The 24448-nt window shown below is 44.1% G+C and overlaps 1 pseudogene across 1 annotated transcript in view; it reads right to left on the bottom strand.

Annotated features, from left to right (window-relative positions):
* Positions 1 to 24448, bottom strand: part of LOC124007197 — a 79973-nt pseudogene that overhangs the window by 31316 nt on the left and 24209 nt on the right. Inside the window, exons 3-6 of the transcript XR_006833885.1 lie at positions 24369 to 24425; positions 24065 to 24212; positions 6270 to 6332; positions 4502 to 4606 (exon numbers count right to left, since the gene is read on the bottom strand). The product of XR_006833885.1 is annotated as a formin-binding protein 1-like (transcript). The remainder of the gene's footprint in view (positions 1 to 4501; positions 4607 to 6269; positions 6333 to 24064; positions 24213 to 24368; positions 24426 to 24448) is intronic.

Genomic DNA, 24448 nt, shown 5'->3' with positions numbered 1-24448 from the left:
ACAGAGATAACTTATAGATGCTTTTGCTTGCATAGTCCCATAAGCCGAGCAAGATGTGGATTCATGTGAACGGTATGAGGATAAAGCAAAGCAGAAGTTTACACATATCGAGTGACTGAGATATCAATTCTCTGTTCTTACACAGAAAAAAAAGACAACGATACAAAGACACCAAAGATAAGTTATTAAAGGTAAAAATAAAATAAAAACTACAATACAGAGCTATAACAGATATACCTGAGAGGACATATGGACATTGTCCAGTACTGGACAGAGTACAGATATAGGACAGTGCTCAATGAGAGTCGGTGTGGTCACTAGCAAGGCTTGAACAGGTGATTGTGTTTTTGGGGGTGACCTGTGTGTATGTTGAGAAACAAGGTCGAGACTCGAGACGGTGTGTGTGTGTGTGCGTTCCCACAGATATAAACACATGCTCTGCCCAGTGTGGACCTACCTTGTGGGAACTTCGCTTCAAGGTATGGCAGGAAAATAAATAACAACAACAAAAATACACACACAAAAGTGTTAGCCACTTCCTGCTGAACAGGACCCAGTTTAGTCCTAGCAGAGAGGTAAAAAAAACGAAAGTAAAAATACTTTAAAGTACTACTTAAGTAGTTTTTTTGGGGTGTCTGTACTTTACGTTACTATTTATATTTTTTGACAACTTGAATTTTTACTTCATTACATCCCTAAAGACAATGATGTACTTTTTACTCCATACATTTTCCCTGACACCCCAAATTATTCATTACATGTTGAATGCTTAGCAAGACATTAAAATAGTCAAATTCATGCACTTATTAAGAGAACATCCTTGGTCATCCCTACTCACCAAACGCAAATGCTTCACTTGTGTTGCGCGAGCGTTTGAGTGTGCCCCTGGCTATCCGTAAATTTAAAAAACAAGAAAATGGTGCCGTCTGGTTTGCTTAATTCTTGAAAGGAAAGGAATTTGAAATGATTTATCGTATATAAAGTATATTTTAGCAGTTACACTTACTTTTGAAACTTAAGTATATTTTAAAACCAAATAATTAAAAACTTTTACTCAAGTAGTATTTTACTGGGTGACTTTCACTTTTGCTTGAGTCATTTCCTATTAAGATATCTTTACTTTTGCTCAAGTATGACAATTGGCAACTTTTTCCACCACTGAGTCATTGCTACATGTCCTCGACCAATGAGGACGAGTTCATCCAGAGAAGGGGGAAGTACGCGGATGATGGGTAAATTAACACAAAGCTGTGCCAGAACAGGGTAACAACATCACGTTAGGGCTACTTTAACACTGGTATTGTTAACCACAGTAGCTAAACAAATACAGAATCACTCTTTTGTTGCTGAGAATTTTTCCTGAAAAGCAGTGTATTGGAGTTTTAAAAAGGCTTCTAAATGTTTGTAATACCCACTGAAATGTCCATCATTTACAAGTGGTAGGCCTCTATCGTGCCCTTTTAGCGTACTTTACAACTGAGGCGTGAGGGGCACCGAGCAGTAGAGCTTCTTTTCTACCATCGTCAGTGCTTTCCAACTAAGACAACACTCCATAGGAGACTCAGTGAAAGTACGGGGTCCACACAGAGCCATACGGGGACCTGTCTAAATCTAAGCGGTGAAGCAGCCAAACCGTAATTGTGGTATTTTTTTCCCCATCAGTGGAAGACAGGAAGCTGTGAGGTTTGCGCCAGCTGCTTACTAAAACCACAAGAACCCCAGCTCAACAAACTCCAGTCTCTCTGATTATTACCGACCGCTCTGAGATATGGTCCTAACTTAGACTACACAGCCTTGGATTTCCCTAGTCCAAATATATCCCATGTGAAATACTGCTATTATCTTAAACATAGTTAGGAGTGTAATTAAGGTTAAGATTTACAACAGTTTCCGCATTACCGAATTCTCTCGGCAGTGCTTGTGATAACATACCACAAGATAAACACATAAAAACACAATCCAACACTGAGTGATCCAATCACCACCATAACTCAAATCAACGTATTCATGGTTGGGGTGGTGACATGTCATGCCTTCGTAACACTCCCAAGGTCTTCGAAAATGACCGAGGGAGGGAATCGGTCTCTTCAGACAGAGTAGGAGCAAGAACACATGGAGGCGTTTTGGTTTCACACGGCTGAACTGTCTGCCAGGATCATCGAGCAGCCTCTTACATGGCCTGGGGTAGCCCTTTCCTAAGTCAGTGACCGAAAGCGCCCTCTTTGGCCTCGCGGGTGGAACGTTATTCATATGTTTCGTAATGAAAACCTGATGAGAATCCAGTGTTTCTATGTCAAACAGTTTCGTTCTATTTCAGTCGTCAGGGATGTGTGTGAAGTGTAATGTTGGGATGCAACCTTAAAACGGAACACATTTCAATCTGACGTGGTACAGGCGCCCTCTCCTTTTTCTAAACCCGTAAGCACGTGTGTGAGATGTGCACCTTTTGTTTCAGAGTAGATTTGTTCAAGGATAACAAGAATCGCTCTGTGTGTGATAGAAAGTGATGGATTTGGTACACGACTTTGTACTAGTGATCTCAGCGTGTTTGCAATGCTGTGTCCGTGATGATATTATGTGCCAGTGTGAGAGAGAGAGTTGAGGAACACAGGTCACGTTAAAATAGATAAGGCACCATTCCACCCCAGCTCTCCGATTCCCAGACCGAAACAGAAAGACACACATTTTCCCCATCTGACACTATGATCAGAACGATAGCGGGCCGCTTATGGTCTGCCATGACAACAGCAACGAGACAAAGGCTGAGTAACTGTTGGAAAGAAGACGGCACAGAGTAAAAGAGCAGATGCCGGGAAATTTTGTCTCAAAAATAACAAAAAGGAAGGGAAAAATTGAAAATGAACGTCCCAAAGTCAGCTGGGTGTATTATAAAAGCGTTATCGATTTCCGCGTTTTGTTTTTCTCCATGTCTTCAGAAGAGAAAGCGAATCGGAGTATGTTAAATGAGGAGAGTGCGGTCAGAGTCAAGACAAAAACACCCACGCAACAGATACTATGTACGAATAATGTAGGAACTGTTAACACTGCTGCAGTGTTCCGTTAGATAGAAAAACACACAACTGGTGAACACAGCAATGTGTGTACTGTGTGTGGGGGTAGAGTGTGAGTACTTACAGACCCGTGCTTATCTATGACTGGGCCTGTTTACCACAAGTGGAATGTTAATGTATCAGACAATCCACTGGCAATGATAAGCTCTACATACAAGACTCCCAAGAGCTATGTTGCCTTCCCTTACCATAACATTATATATAGAGTGTCACCAATTTTACGTGGACTAACATCAATCTTCACATGCAGTAAAAACATCCCTGTTTGGTTTCTCATAACCAAGCAGGGAATTACTTGAGAGATCAAGAGATCATTGAGAGATCATTTCCAAAAATATAGGGGACTCAGTGCCACTCTTGTTTCCCAGACTTGGTTATGTGGTTTTTGTTGTTGAGGGAGAATCAGGGCTGATATTGTATCTCAGTTCAGTTCCTGTCAGTCCAGTTCTGTACAGTGCTGCTCTGGTCCGAGCCAATGGTCTGAGCCCACCCATTGTGGCTGTTTGGCTGTGAGTCAGTCTCAGTGGGGACATAGAGGCTTCTTGTTCAGGCCTGTATTAGCATCATAATCGGATCTGAGCCATTTCAGCTCTGAGCTCTAAGCCTGGGTCGCTGCTGGGCGGACTGCTGATGAAGCAACACGCCAGGATGCTGGCGGTGGTGACCCATGATGCCTTGCAGCATGGCGTGGCGTGGGCGGCACTGTGTGGGTTAAAGGCAAGGACGTCAGAGGCTATCCCAATTCCCGACCGATGATTCGGGACACATGAGGTGGCATCGACACAAGGCCCCAAAAGCTTTTTTATAAAAAGGCCACAATTGAGGTGACTGGTGGAATTTGCCAGGGAGAGCAGAAACACAGATAAACAGACAAGATATTCACACGACTCAAATACTACTTTTCCCAGCACGCATGGATGGAGGCTTGGATAGAGACAACAATGTACACACACACACAAACACACAAACAACCCCCCCCTCCCTCAGCCCACACACGGACACAAAGCTGGTTGTGCTGCCAAGCGACACGGTAGACAGGCAGGCCACAGTGACTGGCTACTCTGCTTCTGGCCTGGCCAGCAGTGATAATGAGGACTCAGTCAGTTCTGCTATCAGCCGTGGTGAGAAGTGGGAGATCACTGTCATTGTGCTGCTGCTGACTGAGAGAGACAGTGCCAGCCTGTACAGAAAGCCCTGCAGCGAAACAAACTGTTACTGGTGCCTCACCCTCATGGGGTGGGTGAGAGAGGGAGAGAGGGAGAGAGAGAGCGAGAGAGAGGGAGAGGGGGGGGGTGTGGTACAGTACAAAGAGAGGGATTGGTCGGGTGTAGAGCAGGAGAGCAGTGAGCATCTGCATTTGTTTGGTTAGTGTTAAGCAGGAGAGTCTGTGATTGGTTTGTGGTAAGCGGGAGAGCAGTGACAGAACATACCTTCTCCACGTCTGCCTTCGTCACATTGATGTCGGCGTCCATTCTCTCAAAGTACTGCTGCGCCCTGTCCGCCTCTTTACAGTCCCTCTCGAACCGCCGTTTACTCTAAGGGGAGAAGTCACACAGTTCATGTAGATGTCACTCATACATATTATGGTCTAGATCAGCTCACTAATATAACATTACCTCAGTCGGTGCAATATATCTACTGTAGTATACTATGCTACAGACTTCACTCATATACAGTATGGCCTAGACATGCTCACTAATAATATAGGCTAATATACATTTGCCCTTTGGAAACTTGGGAGAATGGAGAGGGATTTGACGTCACACAGAGTGGACGGCATATAGTTGCAAATGAGACATTGTGTGCCATAGACGTCAGTTATCCTACATTGGACATATGGCTTCTGACACAGCCGGAGGCTCTCTCTCTCTCTCTCTCTCTCTCTCTCTCTCTCTCTCTCTCTCTCTCTCTCTCTCTCTCTCTCTCTCTCTCTCTCTCTCTCTCTCTCTCTCTCTCTCTCAAAGTCAAGTCTGTCTGAAGATTAAATAAATGTTCATGGTGGCCGTTTGTGCGCAAAACCATCCCTTCTTCCATCTCTTGCTCTGAACAATTAGTGTTTGTTCTGTGAGGGTGCACTCTGATCCCTGCCTAGCTGCTCCATGCACAATGGGGACATTGAGGACAGAGAGAGGGAGGAGAGCTGCCATGTTCTCTTTCTCTATGTACAGTATATTTTTTCCTCTCTCTATGTTTTCTCCCTCTTTCTCTCCCTCACTCCTTCTCTCTTCATCTGTTTTCCTCTCTCTGTTTTCTCTCTCTTCCTCTCACTCCCTCAAAGGACAACCACACCGTGATAGGGAATGCCCTGCACAGGCTCCCAAAATAAATCACAGGGATAGGCTCTCCTTTACAGAGAAAACAAACACATAGACACTCCTTCCACTCCTTTCTTCCACGCCTTCATTTTGTTGGCCTCTCCTGCTTCACGACTTGAGATCAGCTTGGAGAGAACCCTTTATTCTAGGCTTGTCCAGGAAAAATGCTTCAGGAATGCACAATAATTTGCTGCAGTGTCCTTGAAACTCTACTCAACACAGCTGTTCTGAGATCAGAGGTTCCTGATAACAAAGCGTCCGTGTTTCTGAGAACCTCGGAACTGTTGACCTGTTAACCTGTTAATGAGGGAATATCTTAATCTGCTTCAATGCATTCTGACCAGTCTCTGGCAGTGCATTTAACAAGGCTAATGGTCAAATGTTATCATAAATGAAACCTTTGATACAAATCCCACTTGTCCAGGAAGCATAGGGCACCACACAATTTCCCCACCTGCACTTCACTTCTCAATCTGATCTAATCTCAATCTCAATCTGAGATGCAGTTATGACCGTTGATAAACTTTGAGCTCTGCTGTTCTAGTCTCGACACACTTTCTCATTCCCAATAAAAGGGCAATTGTTTCGGTTTAGTTTCTCATTGGGATGGAATGGCTTCGGGAGGAAGGCTGTATTACGGCTGTATTTTATGAGTATACTCCTGTGTAAATTCCTGCCTAGTGATTTTTATTCAACAGTTCAATACCCACTAAACTTGACTAGCTGCCATTCTCACTGCCAGGTAATGGGCTTCAGTTTTTCCACCTACCATACTGCAATGTAGCAACTGCATGCACACTATGACTGCTGCGTTGTCATAACTGTAGTAGTACTCTGACTATAATACTCTAGTCGGTAATACTACACTGCACACAGTACTCACCGACTCCAGCTGTTTCCACGAGCATTCAATGTGTTGCTGTGCTTTACGTCCATCATGGAAATGCTGAGAGAGAGAGAGAGAGAGAGAGAGAGAGAGAGAGAGAGAGAGAGAGAGAGAGAGAGAGAGAGAGAGAGAGAGAGAGAGAGAGAGAGAGAGAGAGAGAGAGAGAGAGAGAGAGAGATTATTATTATTACAATGTCTGCTTATAAATCATATCTACAAGGGCAGTGGATCAAGAAGTCAAGGGGGGGGGGTAAAGAAATAGAGGGACAGAAATGCTGAGTTTGCCCTTGATGAAAGAGAAGGAAGGCAGATGAAATGAGGGGTGGTTGACGTTTCTGTCAGGACGCATGCCGTGAAACACCAGGAGATTCTCATTACAACATCCAACATAATGTTACTTTAAAAATGAAAAAAAAAATGCAGAACAAAACAGAAGCTGGTTGATAAATTAGAGCAGTGTTTCCCAATCCCTGGTCCTCCAGTACACCCAACAGTACACATTTTGTATTGTAACCATGGACAACAAGCACACCTGATTCAACTTGTCAACCAATCGTCACATGCTCTGACACTAGTGACATATTACAGGTAGGTGAGAGCAAGCTACTGATGATTACCATGCCTGGGGATAGGACACCCATCTCCCCCCCCCCCCAATGTAACACGGGTGGCTAGAGCCCAGAAAACAATTAGGCTGTACTGAGGCATGACCATGGACGGTGTGTGTGTGTGTGTGTGTGTGTGTGTGTATGTATGTGTGTGTGTCTGTGTGTGAGAGAGAGAGGGGGGGAGAGAGCGAGAGAGAGGGATTTAGAGAGGGGGGGAGAGCGAGAGAGAAAAGAAAGAGAAATGGAGGGGGAAGAGGAAAGATAGTGAGACAGAAAATGTTGGCATAGACAGGAAAGACAGGGAGATATTAAAGGGCAGCAGGAAAGGACATAGACATACCCAGACAAACACAGATAGAGATTGATACAGAGAGAGATATTCTAAGATGGCTGCCAGTGCCAGCCTTGCCAAGCGTGGCATATTGTGCACGGAGGACATGGCAGCTGTTGGTCTGGGCACGCTCAGTAAACACGCTGGGTATTTTTCTAACAGGCCCCCCTTGGCCTCCCCCCTCCAGGGAAAGAATGAGAGAAGGAGATGACTGAGACCACACGTGGCCAAAAGACAGAGCACGTTTCTCTGCAGCCCTCTTAGTGGAAAAAAATGTATACTGGTATATAAAAAAGCGAATACTTCTTCTCTGGATTGTCATTGAACATGTTAAAAAGAAAGATTAATAAACGGACAATCTGCGTTATCAGTTATAAAGGTCTACTAATATATCGCTCCTGAAGCAGTTGAAATCAACAACGAATGAAAGAGAGCTATCCTCAGCAGGCACCAGTCTGTGCTGGTCTCAGCCTCAGTAGCTGTGTTGAATATCTACCCCAGGCGTTCAATAAAGGACACAGGCTATTACACAGAATGAAAATCCCAGCGATTGTATTTCAGTGACGTGTCAGTGCTTCTAATCTAAATGGCCTCTGCCAGTAACTCTTGTACTCAGCACGCACACACACACACACACACACACACACACACACACACACACACACACACACACACACACACACACACACACACACACACACACACACACACACACACACACACACACACACACACACACACACACAAGCACACACACAAGCACACATACAAACACACATGTCAAGAAATTAACAAAGAATTAACGTCTCCCCAATTAAATAGTTACACACACACACACACACACACACACACACACACACACACACACACACACACACACACACACACACACACACACACACACACACACACACACACACACACACACACACACACACACACACGTACTTACACAAGCACACATACACACACACACACAAACACACATACAAACACACATGTCAAGAAATTAACAAAGAATTAACGTCTCCCCAATTAAATAGTTACAGTGTCACGTTCTGACCTTTATTTCCTGTGTTTTGTATTTAGCTAGTATGGTCAGGGCGTGAGTTGGGTGGGCAGTCTATGTTTGTTTTTCTAGGTTTTGGGAATTTCTATGTTTCGGCCTAGTATGGTTCTCAATCAGAGGCAGGTGTCATTAGTTGTCTCTGATTGAGAATCATACTTAGGTAGCCTGGGTTTCACTGTGTGTTTGTGGGTGATTGTTCCTGTCTGTGTGTTTGCACCAGATAGGACTGTTTTAGGTTTTCTCACGTTTGTTGTTTTTGTTAGTTATCTCATGTGTAGTTTCTTTATAAATTAAAGAACATGAATAACCACCATGCTGCTTTTTGGTCTGCTTCTCTTTCACCAGAAAACCCTTACATACAGTACATGTCTATCAATGTCTAGGCTTTATGAATGAACTGGGTTGACCTTGGTAATCTCAATTCTCACTTCCCTATCTCACTGGTAAAACTATGACTATCTTTGGGGAAGCTGTCAAAGGAAGAAGTCCTCAACTGTTTCAGAGGAAGTCCTTTAGTTCTTAAAGGGAATGGATCACCCACACAATGGTGTGAGCCACGTTAAAGGGTATGTAGCATAAACGTAACCACATGTAACATATGGATTTGTATTAGGATACACATCAAAAGTCCCAATGCAGTTTCTTTGACCTGTATCTATGGATGCGACCCAGTCGTTTGTTCTAAATGTTCCATTGCCATACTGGCTGGGAGCGTTCTTATCTCTTTCTTGCTAGCTAGCCAACTACGGCTAATTTACAGTCACGTCACACAGCGCAGCCAGAATAACAACAGTAGTTGCATTTGCATTTGCATTTGCGATTGTTTTAAGCTGTTTTCAGGTGACATTTATTTGGATACATAACAATGAGCTAATGAGGCGTGATTTCGCCTGGCATAGAAAATGTGCTCTCTCGTCAGGACACTGTTGTTCAGAGGAGCTAGCCAACAACACAGCTAACACAATCACTTCAAACTGAAGCTGGAAAGACTGCAAACTAGCTGCACATCGTTTAGTTAGACCTTTTTTCAATTGACATATCTTTGTATATATCCATAAAAATGTGGCCAACTGATTCATGATTTCAACTGGTTGAGAGATGCTGCCTGCCTGTCTGTCTGTCTGTCTCGTCCCGACTCCCAACTCGTTCATAACTATGGGACAGGTGGAGATTTTGAATATTGAAACAATGTTGCAAATGTCAGAGAGACAGACAGCAAGGTTTATACAAATCTCCGCTGTTGAAAACTAAATCTTAGTCTAAAAGAATTGTGAGAAAACATCTAGATGTGTAAAGTGTACGCTAAGAATGGGGAAGCAAGAACAGGGAGTGAATTTAGTAAATACCGGAACAAAACAAGAAACACGAGTAGCGTACAGACATGAAACAAAGAAACAGAATCAATAACACCTGGGGAAAGAACCAAAGGGAGAGACAGATATAGGGGAGGTAATCAGGAAGGTGATGGAGTCCAGGTGAGTCTCATGAGGTGCAGGTGCGCGTAACGATGGTGGCAGGTGTGCGTAATAATGAGTAAACTGGCAACATCGAGGGCTGGAGAGGGGGAGCGGGAGTAGACGTGACAAGATGCTTTTTATAGTGGAGATCAAGTTTATAAATTGCCTGGCTTGGCTGAAAGGACAGTGGATTGCGCAGTCAGATGGAACAGAGTAAATAGGCATTTTAACCTCAAAGATTCAGCCGGTGGTAACTTGTGGAATAGACACGGGCTGGAATGCGGTTTTAACCAATCAGCATTCAGGATTACAGCCACCCGTTGTATAAACTTATACAACCCAAAAAGGTTGTTTGTACGTACAGGTAACCAGACCGTGACTACAACTAAGTTAATACATCTTTGACCATACTGTGGTGTTACATGCTTCCTACCCTTTAAAATGCATTGGGGAGTCCAGTGGTGTAGTCAAGTGTCTCAGCTCTTTAACTGAAAATATACTAAGAATAGAATAATATTTACTTCCTCAGGTCGCCACACAGAGAGGCAGGCGGCAAGTCATTTCACAAGACACATGACACTGAAAGGACAGGATCAAGTGACATTGTTAATGTCCAACTCTCTCCGTGAAGCAAATATTTGTTTCTCCATGACAACATTTCTGAGGGAAGTTTACGAAAGCAAAGGCAACGGAGACTGTGTTTTAGGGGGAAGATAGCCAACTCTCCATGTCATTTCAAATCAACCCTTCTTCCATCCCATCAAAGATAAACAAACCACACTAAGGCTGTGTTCCAAATTACACCCTATTCCATTTATATAGTACACTTCTTTTGACCAGGGCTCATAGGGAATAGGGTGCCATAAGGGACACAAACTGAGACACTAACACTCCTCCCCAAACAAGCTACTCTTGAGAACAACCAATGCTTCAGTACTGTAGTACGGAGGGCTGTGATGGAATATATAGTCCTACGGTATGTGGCAGAGATATATGGCGATACGATGCATGGACGCCACATGAAAACATTAGCGAGTCTAAAGTAAAACGAGTTTTCTAAGTGTATGATTCTGACCTGGAGATCTTTACGAGGCATGGGCACCATCTAAAACAAAGAGTCTGCCTCGTGTTTCTGATTCAGACCCATCTGCAATAAAGATGCTGCAGGTCTAGTCTGATGAGAACATATACTACACTTTTAAAACAAAACAAAAAAAGGTTTCAAGGGTTCCTCTATGGGAAGAGTTCTACATGGAACCAAAAGGGTTCTACCTGGAACCAAAAGGAGGTCTTCAAAGGGTTATCCTATGTGGACAGCCAAAGAACCCTTTTAGGTTCTAGATAGCACCTTTTTCCCCTAAGATTGTACATGTGCATCTGTATGGGCAACATAGTCTACAGACAGTGCTTCTCAGTGTCTGCCAGTCTATCTGGCCATTTAAAATTACTGGACTGCCTTGCAGTGATCCACTTGGCCCCGGTCCATCCAGAACGTATGGTCCACACCAGGCGAAGGGAACACACCTCTTATCTCCCCTCTCACATAGCCTCCCCTTCTCCTTCCCCTCTCCTCTCCTCCACTCTTCAGAACAGCAACATGTTAACTGCCGGGGCTTGGGGCTGCCAAGGAGCCCGCTGGCATTTTAACAGGTCAATGACCTGAAGCGCTGAAGGATCTCACATTCAGAGGACGGGAGACTGGCAGAGAAACATGCATTATTGATAGGCTGATTAATGTTCCAATCATGCACTTTGGCTTGTATTCTCCTCAGTCTAAATGACCATGTTCTTGACTTTCTCCAAAATCTTTGCTGGTTGTCTAGATTTTGGGATAATGATTAAGAATGCGGGTTGAGGCCAAGTCAGGTAGAAGAGATTTTGAAAAGATCGGTAAGATGAAGTGTCTCATGTGATGTCAGTTTCAGTTGGTAGCCTTTTACTTGGACACGTGTTCTTCTCCCAGACAAAGGGTTTGTGCACTATGCTCCTGGTACAGAAAAGACTCTCTCTCACACACCAACATTTAGGACTCACCTTACAAAAAATGAGTGAACCCCCTGAACCACACAATCTCTTTAGTTCTTCAGAGGCCAAATAAACCATTTTATATACAATATCGTTCAAAGATTTGAGGTCACTTAGAAATGTTTTTTTTATGCCGGTTCGAGAGAAAGAGAGAGAGAGATTTGAAAAAGATTTTTGTTTTTTTTTAATGGTAGACCTGTAGCATTGTTGTGTGCAGAATAGAATATAAAATCATATCTCATATCTAAGCCAGTCATCATCCCGACTGCTAAAGCAGATTAGAAAGGTGGTCTGTGAGTCCTTTCCAGCAATCTGTCAAGGTTTTGCGTCCCACAGCACACATTCTGACCAGTGGCCTGAGGGCCAAGAGTGAGTCCTCCCCGCCCTGAATGTCACTGCTGATGTTGCGTGGGCAGTGCAGGAGGGTCTGAAGGTCTCGCCCCAGAACTGGGGAGTTCAAGGCAGTTGGAAAGAATGTGATGTACACAACAGGTGTGAATGCACGTTCTCTGGAAGGGGTGAAGTCAATGAGGTGGGCTGAGTTGTTTGGTTCAGGCACTTCCCCAAAAGGCTGTTGGTGATCGCTATACAAGCGGCCAATCGACAAATGGACAGCTGACCTCCAATGGAGGATTATACATTGGGCAATGAGTGGGATCTGGAGTTGTTCTCTTAAACCCTCTCAAACTGCTGTTTTTTTCACAGGCTGGTACACATGAGCGCGGTGGTGCATGATTTCAGATTGAATATTCAAGCAATGTACGGTCTTGACCCAATAAAGGGGATTTAAAAATGATTTTAAAAAGTCTCTCTCACACACACACACACACACACACACACACACACACACACACACACACACACACACACACACACACACACACACACACACACACACACACACACACACACACACACACACACACACACACACACACACACACACACACACACACACTCTCTCTCTCTCTCTCCCTCTCTCTCTCCCTGGTTCTCTCTCACGTGTACACATACACACACACACCATGCCAGGCTCACCATATGTATTATGGTGGGAGCTGTGGGACTGGAGTGGTATAGATGGACCGGGCAAGAGGATCAGATGTGTATTATCGGGTTCTCTGTGTCTCTCTGGCACCAGCTATTCTGATCAGTGCGCAGGTGCACATTTTTCACTGTCAGGTCTGGAGAATTAGTGACCCGAGTGCAGCTAACCGTATCGAAGACACACATACACACTAACTCTGACTGGCGGATATAAAGACCCACAATTTATCCACCAGTGTGTCTGCACAGACACAGACATATATGAGACGCTACGAAAACCTAGTGAAACACTAACCCTCGTGTTTAGCTCATTGAAGGACACTTCAGACAGTATAGAGTCACAGTGAGGTGCGGTCATTTATGACTGGGGTCTGGGTCTGTCTGGGGGGAGAGAACAGGAGACCTCGGCCCCCCACCTCTTCCTCCTCCCCTCCCCTCATCCTCATCCTCCTTCTGCTCCCCTCCTCTTCCACCTACTCTCTTTGGTTTTGATTTGTCTTTCCACAAAACGGGAGAGGAATGTAACAGGCAGAGCAAAGCAGACCATCCCGGCCTCCAGACCAGCTCCAGATACGAAACATTCTCAACGACTCAGCTGCACTGTTCTTCCCATGATGAATGAGAGCTGTATCCCTCGCCAAGCTCGCCAAGGACATTTATGACCCTTTTGTTTTTCCCTTTTAGTTTTTCAACAGATTCTTTCAATCGTTTTTTCACATCTCTAACAGTTGGTTTTGTTTATATTTTATGGCCGATGTGGACAGTTGTCACATTGTGGTCTGGTTAGAACTTCTGGGCAACCTCCTAATCCTCAAACACACTGCTAGAGCAATGTTGTTGTTTTTTTCAAAATAGGCCTAAACAGATCAGGCAATTAATTTGATAAAATCATCAGAGACCCATTATCAAGACCTCTACAAGCGTACTTACTAATCATCTAATCCCAGCGCTACTGCCAGCATGTTTACTTCATATAACAACACAGAAATACATGAAAATACCATTCAGACGTCCATCATGACATCTACAAGTAGTCCAACTAATCAGCAATCCCAGATGCTCTCGACAGCGTTTAACAGCGTTTAACGTTACGAGGTCTTTCCAGGCCCTTATTAGGCTACAGCATGCAGCTAAAGCCTTCTGAGCGGGGCAGGGCATGGAGGTCCATAGAGGACAGTCAGCAGACATGTGTTCAAATACATGTGTATTTGAGCAATTGTTATTTAAATACTTTGTTCTGTGTATTGAGTATTTTCAAATACACAGCCCAAAAGAAGTACTTTTATTTGAGTCTTTGAATGGTTATTTATTTATTTTTTATTTTTTATTTTAAAAAGTAAACCAAATTGTACTTGAATGTATTTTTCAAAAACGGTTTAAAATACTATTTTCAAATACCTGGGTTAAAAGTATGGGAGTATATTTGAGTCAGAGCATTTTACTATTTTAAAATACTTTCCAAGTGTTTTTCCAAATGCATTCTAATACTCAACTACTTGTTTTTCTCAAATAAAGGCTATCTGAATAAACCTGATTTGAAATGTATTGAAGACTAATTGATATACCTGAAATAGTATTTGAACCCAGGTCTGCTACTCAGGGCAGGCTGTGTGTTGTTGCTGAGTGACCATCTTAATGATTCCTCAGCATAAACTCAGCAACTGTACTAAGGCCTCAGAGACTTAGCCGTCTCATCCCATATTAACCCTGCCTGCTCTATACACACCATGTGTTGTCATCTGGCTAGCCTCATCCACCCTTGGATATGGACTGTGCTGTGTTTTTATGGCAGCATTAATGTTCTAGACCAGCATGCTTCACTCAAATGTGTCACTCAAATCTCCCACTCTACATGACTCAATGAACACATATTTCAATGTATGTATTTGGCCTAATTGTATGTAAAAGTGTGTATGTGTGCAGCACCTACTTTCAGGCGGCAGTGACTCTTCTTACCTCTAGGGGCCTACTACAGCACTAAGACCAAAAATAGGGATACAGCCACTTACATAAACCAGACCCACCTAGCCTGACTCCCAGCGGAGAGACTGCCATATACCATAAGCTCAGAAGCATCTGGGAAGGAGGAGGACTGACCGCCCTCTCACATCGTCTGCCCCCTTCCCCACCTCCCCCTGTCCCCCAGAGCTGGGCTTTCTGAGGGTTCAAACAGGGAGAAATGGGAGGATGAAGAGGAGGGGGAGGGAGGCAGGGAGGGAGAGGGGCGAGGAGGTGGGGGGTTCCAGTCCAAAACCCAGCTCCATAACTGTGGAATTAATGGAGGTTAAGGTATTCATTTAATGCTCCTATCATTCTGTGCTGTAGATCGATTACACCTGCACTGTGCTGACCCACTGAAAGGCCAGTAGGCCACTGTAAGCCCCCAGAAGGGACATCCGTAGACAAGACTGACTCAGCCATCCTATAATCCCTCTGTCTGTCTGTGTCTGCAGATATCGGTCTGTTTCTACAGCAAAACAAATGGCTACAGTAGATACTGATGACTGTGTTAATGCTTGCATGTGTCCAAAAGATTAAAAGAGAGGCAGAACTTACTCCCGTTCCCTCACTGCTAAATAACAGTCCAGTATCTATACATATTAGGCTACTTACTCTGGGCCACACGCTTAGCGTAGAGGGTCTCCCTGATGAAGGACACCTATTTCTATTCTAGACTGCTTCTTCTGATGCTTCATATAGCCAATGCTATGTTACTACAAGCAAACTAGTAAACAGATACGCTCATAAATTATGAATAAGCATGTGTAGCTCTCGGGCTTCGCCTGTTATCGACATGCACAGACACAACGTTCTATTTTCAACAACACCGTCACAACACAGGTGCTCTGTACAACAACCTGTTCCAGTCGGTTTCTGCTGCGTGTTTGGCATGACAACGACGAGGAAGTTGGCTGCTAGACAGAGCTAAAAACAGACTGACCACCAGGTTACAGCACTCCACAAAAAAGCTAACAACCTGGTAGCACAACAAACAACCACTTCCAAATGCTGTGGTATTCTTACCAATAAGGAAATAAGGACAACATTGAGCAAAGGGCCAGAATCGAGCCCCAGACAGTGTCTCTATGGGCCAATAAACCAGGGTTGGACTGACTTAGGGTTAGTTACAAAGGGAATAATAAGAAACTGTAGCTGAATACTGGAGAATAGAGTCAGTTGGAATGAATACGATGGGAGACAGAGTGCTGGCTTCAAGCGCAGGATGCAGCAGGTGTTTATTTGCAAAGGACCACAGGAGGAGGCAGGTAGTTGGGTCCGGGGAGAGGCAGAAGGTCATACACAGGGGCTCCAAAAAGGTGTCAGTACAGGCAGGGAAAAGGGCTAATAACGTAGTCTGTGAGATCAGGCAAGAGGTTGACGACAGGCAGGGGAACAGGCAAAAAGGCGTTGTTAAAAACTATGATACACGTGAGGACTAATTTGGATATAAACAGAGCTCTGAATAGAACGTGTAACAACAACAAAAAACAATACCTCATAATGATGGGGTGCAAAGGAACTGAACTGAATAGTGTGTGTAAATGATATACAGGTGTGTGAACAGGTGATCAGAATTCAGGTGATTGGGATCTGGAGAGTGAGCTGCATTCAGGGAATCTGCAGTAATTTTAAATAGTCAATTTAAACTTAGTTTTTCACAATTCCTGACAGTTAATCGTAGTAGAAATTCCCTGTCTTAGGTCAGTTAGGTTCACCACTTTATTTTAAGAATGTGAAATTTCAGAATAATAGTTGATTTATTTCAGCTTTTATTTCTTTCATCACATTTCCAGTGGGTCAGAAGTTTACATTCCCCCAGTATTTGGTAGCATTGCCTTTAAATGGTTTAACTTTGGTCAAACATTTCAGGTAGCCTCCCACACGCTTCCCACAATAAGTTGGGTGAATTTTGGCCCATTCCTCCCGACAGAGCTGGTGTAACGGAGTCAGGTTTGTAGGATCCTTGCTCGCACACACATTTTCAGTTCTGCCTACAAATTTTCTATAGGATTGAGGTCAAGGCTTTGTGATGGCCACTCTAATACCTTGACTTTGTTGTCCTTAAGCCATTTTGCCATAATTCTGGAAGTATGCTTGGGGTCATTGTCCATTTGGAAGAACCATTTGCGACCAAGCTTTAACTTCCTGACTGATGTCTTGAGATTTTGCTTCAATATATCCACATAATTTTGTTCCCTCATAATGCCATCTATTTTATGAAGTGCACCAGTCCCTCCTGCAGCAAAGCACCCCCACAACATGTTGCTGCCACCCCCGTGCGTCACGGTTGGGATGGTGTTCTTCGGCTTGCAAGCCTCACCCTTTTTCCTCCAAACATAGCGATGGTCATTATGGCCAAACAGTTCTATTTTTGTTTCATCAGACTAGAGGACATTTCTCCCAAAAGTACAACTTTGTCCCCATGTGCGGTTGCAAACCGTAGTCTGGCTTTTTTATGGCGTTTTTGGAGCAGTGGCTTCTTCCCTGCTGAGCGGCCTTTCAGGTTACGTCGATGTAGGACTCGTTTTACTGTGGATATAGATACTTTTGTGTCTGTTTCCTCCACTATATTCACAAGGTCCTTTGCTGTTGTTCTGGGATTGATTTGCACTTTTCGCACCGAAGTACGTTCATCTCTAGGAGACAGAACGCGTCTCCTTTCTTAGCGGTCTGACAGCTGTGTGGTCCCATGGTGTTTATACTTGCTTACTATTGTTTATACAGATGAACGTGGTGGCTTTAGGCGTTTGGAAATTGCTCCCAAGGATGAACTAGACTTGTGGATGTCTACCATTTTTTTCTGAGATCTTGGATGATTTATTTTGATTTTCCCCTGTTGTCAAGCGAAGAGGCACTGAGTTTGAAGGTAGGCCTTGAAATACATCCACATGTACACCTCCAATTGACTCAAATGATGTCAATTAGCCTATCAGAAGCTTCTAAAGCCATGACATAATTTTCTGGAATTTTCCAAGCTGTTTAAAGGCACAGTCAACATAGTGTATGTAAACTTCTGACCCACTGGAATTGTGATGCTGTGAATATATCACGTATTTAAACTTCCGACTTCATTTGTATGTGTTTGAGTGTGTGAGCTGGAAAGTGGGCTGGAAAGTGAGCCGAGTTCAGGGGATATTTGTGTTTGAGAGTGTGACTTGGAAGCAGACGTTACATCAGTCATCTCTATCATGCAGATAAAAACAATTTACTGTCCTTAAAACCAATTTTTTTTTAAAGCCCCTTCAATGTTGGCTTACAGAGAGGCTACTATCGCTGGATGTGGGCATTTGTTGGTTTAGAGTTAGATACGAGGCTAGTTTGCAGTCCTCAAGGCAACATTGTGATTGTAGCCAAACGTTATTAAATTGATCAGGAAGATGGATGACGGACTACCAGGTGACGAGTGTGTATGTGTAAGAAATTAAAGACTGTAAAAAAGAGAGGTGAATAAGAAAAGAGAGCAAACTGCCCTGGGAAAAGCAGAGAGACGGAGGAGGCGGAAAAGGAGGGTGTGCGCGAGTGTGCCGGTCGGTTGCAATAGCATCCTGCATGCAGTCTGAGGGGAACATTTCTAGTGCATGAGGGCCAATCCTTTGGGATCGGGGCCAAACACAAGACAATAGACAGACAGAGACCCAGACCTGAGGCCAGACCCAGGCCGAGCCGAGCCCGGCTAGACCAAACCAGACTCAAAGCCTACAGACCAGGGCAAACCCTGAGGGCCTGAGGATTCTTCTTCAAACAAACTCAAGAGACATTTAGAAGAGCTCCCCCTCTCTGTGTTCGCAATCTCTATGTTGTTCTAACTGAGCTTTAGGAAAAAAATGGCTGAATCAATAGTCCTTCAGGGTTCCTTGTTTTCCTGCTGTGGTCTTTTAAGGGAAGCTCAAGAGGGAGGGCATACAGTGTCTTGTCCTTGACTGTGTGGTGTGTAGACACATGCTTAGAGAGGTCATTGGGAAAAGTCATGTCAGCCACTGACGCCCTGCAGCTCTTTACAGTTTTCAACTCTGATGTATTCCCTGGCAGAGCTTCCGTGACATGATGGGCCGTGACAGTTTTTCTGACAAACTGCTCTTTTTCTAGTTGAGTAGTTTCTCCTTGCCTCTGACCAAAACTCATGTCTAAAAGGTGGCCTCTATTTTGTTTTCCTTGAATCCTAACTAAGATATTACTACTGTGTTAATGCATGTTTACAATGGGAAGGACAAATGTGTTAAAAGTTTATAAGAGAAAAATATCCTCTAAATGATATATGAATCTAAGATTTGTTCCATATAAGTCATAGGCTGCAACCCTAATGGTACCTATTCTCATTCGTCAAAAGTAGTGCCCTATATAGGGAATAGGGTGCCATTTGGGACACACCCATAGGAGTCATGTGTTTGCCCAATGGCAAGTCTTTGGGCGGCTGGCTGTGTATCTACAGTGTCTTGACACAATTATGACCTCAGTGTACAGGATAGGGCAAGCGGACGGGATAGGCCTCGCTCTCTCTCTTTCCTGTGGCCAAGTGTGTCTGGGTTTCTGGATAAAGCTTGAAAGTTTTACTGTCTATAAAATAAACTGTATGGTTATGGGTAACTTGTGTAGAAGAGCAAGACTGACCACAAACATAGACCAATAGACAACCCGATAAGATGGCGCCAACAGACACGGCAGCCCTGCTTCTAGTTCCAAAGCAACTTTGCAGTATTTCATTTTTTTTGTGTGTTATATCTTACATTATTAGCCCAGAATGTTTTTTTGTGTTATTACATACAGCTGGAAATAACTTTTCGATATCAGAGCGGCGGTAACTCACCAACATTATGACCAGGAATACAACTTTCCCGAATTGAATCCTTTGTCTATACCCCCCAGGGCAATTGAACTTATTCCAGAGGCTGAGGTATTCGGAGTGGATTTCTAGTCCGACTCAGGAGGCGTGCACACCATCCACCACTTCCGAGTATATTATTCCGTAATGTCCAGTCTCTGGACAATAAAGTAGTCGAGCTCAGGGCGAGGATATCCTTCCAGAGAGACGTCTGTAACATACTCTATTTCACGGAATCATGGCTCTCTCCGGAAAAACTGTCAGCTGGGTTCTCAGTACATCGCGCAGACAGGCATAAAGTACTCTCCGGGAAGAAGAAAGGCTTTGGTGTATGTTTCATGATTAACTAGTCATGGTGTGATTGTGATAACATACAGAAACTAAAGTACTTTTGTTCACCTGACCTAGAATATCTCACGATCAAATGCTGACCGTATTACCTCCCAAGAGAATTCTCTTCGGTTATAGTCATAGCAGTGTATATTCCCCCTCAAGCCAATACCAGGACGGCCCTCAAGGAAATACACTGAAACAGGCCTGAATTTATTGTAGCTGGGGATTTTAACAATGCAAATTTGAGGAAAATGCTACCGAAGTTCTATAACACATTGGCTGTAGTACCTACGCTGCTAAAACACTTGACCAATGTAACTCCCCCTTACGGGATGCTTACAAAGCCCTCCGCCGCCCTCCCTTCGGCCAATCAGATCACGACTCCATTTTGCTCCTACCTTCCTATAGGCAGAAACTCCAGCAGTAAGTACCTGTGCTAAGATCTACTCAACACTGATCTGACCAATCGGAATCCATGCTTCAAGTTTATTTTGATCATGCTGACTGGGATATGTTCTGGGTAGCCTCTGAGATTAACATTGACATATACATGGACACGGTGACTGAGTTCAACAGGAAGTGTATAGGGCATGTTGTTCCCGCTCTGAATATTAAAACCTACCCAAACCAGAAACCATGCATAGATGGTGAACCGTTGCCCTCAGGTGGTGAAGGTAGGAAACAACACCTCCACTTCACTGATCCTTAACACAGGGGCTCCACAAGGGTGCGTGCTCAGCCCTCTCCTGTACTCTCTGTTCACCAATGACAACATGGCCACACACTCCTCCAACTCAATCTTCAAGTTTTCAGATGACACAACGGTAGTAGGCCTGATTACCAACAATGACGAGACAGCCTACAGGGAGGAGGTGAGGGCCTTGGCGGAGTGGTGCCAGGCAAATAACCTCTCGCTCAACGTCAACAAAACGAAGGAGCTGATCGTGGGCTTCAGGAAACAGCAGAGGCAGCACGCCTCTGTCCACATCGATGGGACCACAGTGGAGAAGGTAAAAAGCTTCAAGGTCCTCGGCCTATATACAGTGGGGCAAAAAGTATTTAGTCAGCCACCAATTGTGCAAGTTCTCCCACTTAAAAAGACGAGAGAGGCCTGTAATTTTCATCATAGGTACACTTCAACTATGACAGACAAAATGAGTTTAAAAAAATCCAGAAAATCACATTGTAGGATTTTTAATTAATTTATTTGCAAATTATGGTGGAAAATAAGTATTTGGTCACCTACAAACAAGCAAGATTTCTGGCTCTCACAGACCTGTAACTTCTTCTTTAAGAGGCTCCTCTGTCCTCCACTCGTTACCTGTATTAATGGCACCTGTTTGAACTTGTTATCAGTATAAAACACACCTGTCCACAACCTCAAACAGTCACACTCCAAACTCCACTATGGCCAAGACCAAAGAGCTGTCAAAGGACACCAGAAACAAAATTGTAGACCTGCACCAGGCTGGGAAGACTGAATCTGCAATAGGTAAGCAGCTTGGTTTGAAGAAATCAACTGTGGGAGCAATTATTAGGAAATGGAAGACATACAAGACCACTGATAATCTCCCTCGATCTGGGGCTCCACGCAAGATCTCACCTCGTGAAGTCAAAATGATCACAGGAACGGTGAGCAAAAATCCCAGAACCACACGGAGGGACCTAGTGAATGACCTGCAGAGAGCTGGGACCAAAGTAACAAAGCCTACCATCAGTAACACACTACGCCGCCAGGGACTCAAATCCTGCAGTGCCAGACGTGTCCCCCTGCTTAAGCCAGTACATGTCCAGGCCCGACTGAAGTTTGCTAGAGAGCATTTGGATGATCCAGAAGAAGATTTGGAGAATGTCATATGGTCAGATGAAACCAAAATATAACTTTTTGGTAAAAACTCAACTCGTCGTGTTTGGAGGACAAAGAATGCTGAGTTGCATCCAAAGAACACCATACCTACTGTGAAGCATGGGGGTGAAACATCATGCTTTGGGGCTGTTTTTCTGCAAAGGGACCAGGACGACTGATCCGTGTAAAGGAAAGAATGAATGGGGCCATGTATCGTGAGATTTTGAGTGAAAACCTCCTTCCATCAGCAAGGGCATTGAAGATTAAATGTGCCTGGGTCTTTCAGCATGATAATGATCCCAAACACACTGCCCGGGCAATGAAGGAGTGGCTTCATAAGAAGCATTTCAAGGTCCTGGAGTGGCCTAGCCAGTCTCCAGATCTCAACCCCATAGAAAATCTTTGGAGGGAGTTGAAAGTCCGTGTTGCCCAGCAACAGCCCCAAAACATCACTGCTCTAGAGGAGATCTGCATGGAGGAATGGGCCAAAATACCAGCAACAGTGTGTAAAAACCTTGTGAAGACTTACAGAAAACGTTTGACCTCTGTCATTGCCAACAAAGGGTATATAACAAAGCATTGAGATAAACTTTTGTTATTGACCAAATACTTATTTTCCACCATAATTTGCAAATTCAGAAAAAATCAGACAATGTGATTTTCTGGATTTTTTTTTCTCATTTTGTCTGTCATAGTTGAAGTGTACCTATGATGACAATTACAGGCCTCTCTCATCTTTTTAAGTGGGAGAACTAGGCTTTGTTACTTTGGTCCCAGCTCTCTGCAGGTCATTCACTAGGTCCCTCCGTGTGGTTCTGATGACATGATTACAGGATCGAGGGAGATTATCAGTGGTCTTGTATGTCTTCCATTTCATCTTTTTAAGTGGGAGAAGCCTTGCAGGTCACAATTTTGTTTCTGGTGGCTGACTAAATAGGTGTCTTTTATTTTTGCCCCACTGTATCACTGACAATATGAAATGGTTCACCCTATGATGAAAATTACACAGTGTGGTGACTAAATACTTTTTTGCCCCACTGTATCACTGACAATATGAAATGGTTCACCCACACAGTGTGGTGAAGGAGGCGCAACAGCGCCTCATCAACCTCAGGAGGCTGAAGAAATTTGTCTTGGCCCCTAAGACCCTCACAAAACTTCTATAAATGCACAATTGAGAGCATCCTGTCGGGATGCTGACCGTATTACCTCCCAAGAGAATTCTCTTCGGTTATAGTCACAGCAGTGTATATTCCCCCTTGGCCCCTAAGACCCTCACAAACTTCTATAAATGAACAATTGAGAGCATCCTGTCGGGATGTATCACCGCATGGTAAGGCAACTGCACAACCCGCAACTGCAGGGCTCTCCAGAGGGTGGTGCGGTCTGCCCAACCCATCACCGGGGGCACACTGACTGCCCTCCAGGACACCTACAGCACCCAATGTCACAGGAAGGCCAAAAAGATAATCAAGGACATCTGAAAAACAGCTTCTATCTCAAGGCCATCAGACTGTTAAATAGCCATCACTAGCCGGGTACCACCCGGTTACTCAACCAGGCACCTTAGAGGCTGCTGCCTTATATACATAGACATAGAATCACTGGTCACTTTAATAATGGAACACAAGTCACTTTAATAATGTTTACATGCTGTTTTACACATTTCATATGTACACTACCGTTCAAAAGTTTGGGGTCTCTTAGAAATGTCTTTGTTTTTGAAAGAAATACAGTGTAGAGTGCAAGAGGACGAGTACAGTAGAGTGTCTAGTTTGAGAAACAGTCGCCTCACAAGTCCTCAACTGGCAGCTTCATGAAATAGTACCCGCAAAACACCAGTCTCAACATCAACAGTGAAGAGGCGACTCCGGGATGCTGGCCTTCTAGGCAGAGCTGCAAAGATAAAGGCATATATCTGTCCAGTGTATGTGTTCTTTTGCCCATCTTAATCTTTTATTTTTATTGACCAGTCTGAGATATGGATTTTTCTTTTCAACACTGCCTAGAAGGTCAGCATCCCGGAGTCGCCTCTTCACTGACCGACAGTCTACTGAGAGACAGACCAGTCTACTGAGAGACAGACCAGTCTACTGAGAGACAGACCAGAGAGATGGATGGATGGATCAATGGATGGGTACAAATACATAGAAGATAGATATCACATACCGTATAAATTAATAGAGTCGAACAGCATAGAAAATAATATACAGTACACGGAGGGCATCAGAATATAAAAAGGAAGTGTGGTCTCACCGATTTCCTCTCAGCCTTGAGTTCCGTGAGGTACCGCAAGAGTTCTGTGATGATCTGAGAGGTCAGGTTCTCAGCGATGACTTCGTGCTGACCTGCGTAGTCGTTCAGCTCATTCAGTGTCGACAGGAAGGCCCGGCATGACGTGTACCTGACAGGTCAGAGGTCAAAGAAAGTGATGTCAGAGGAGGAGGGGCTGACACAGCAATTGATGGGTCCTGACAACATGCTCAAGTCGTGTCATTCATTGAAGAAAAAACAACTATCAATGCTTTGCAATGGTCGCATTGCAAAGTCTCAAACTCACTTGTTCTCCTCCTCCTCTTTTGAGTTCTTCTTGGGTTGATACTTCTTTGATAGATTCCTGTGAGGAGAGAAGAACCGTAG

This window comes from Oncorhynchus gorbuscha, linkage group LG20, assembly GCF_021184085.1.
Source record: "Oncorhynchus gorbuscha isolate QuinsamMale2020 ecotype Even-year linkage group LG20, OgorEven_v1.0, whole genome shotgun sequence".
Classification (NCBI taxonomy): Eukaryota; Metazoa; Chordata; class Actinopteri; order Salmoniformes; family Salmonidae; genus Oncorhynchus; species Oncorhynchus gorbuscha.
Note: the sequence above shows the minus strand (reverse complement) of the source record. Positions and strands in the feature narration are given on the sequence as shown.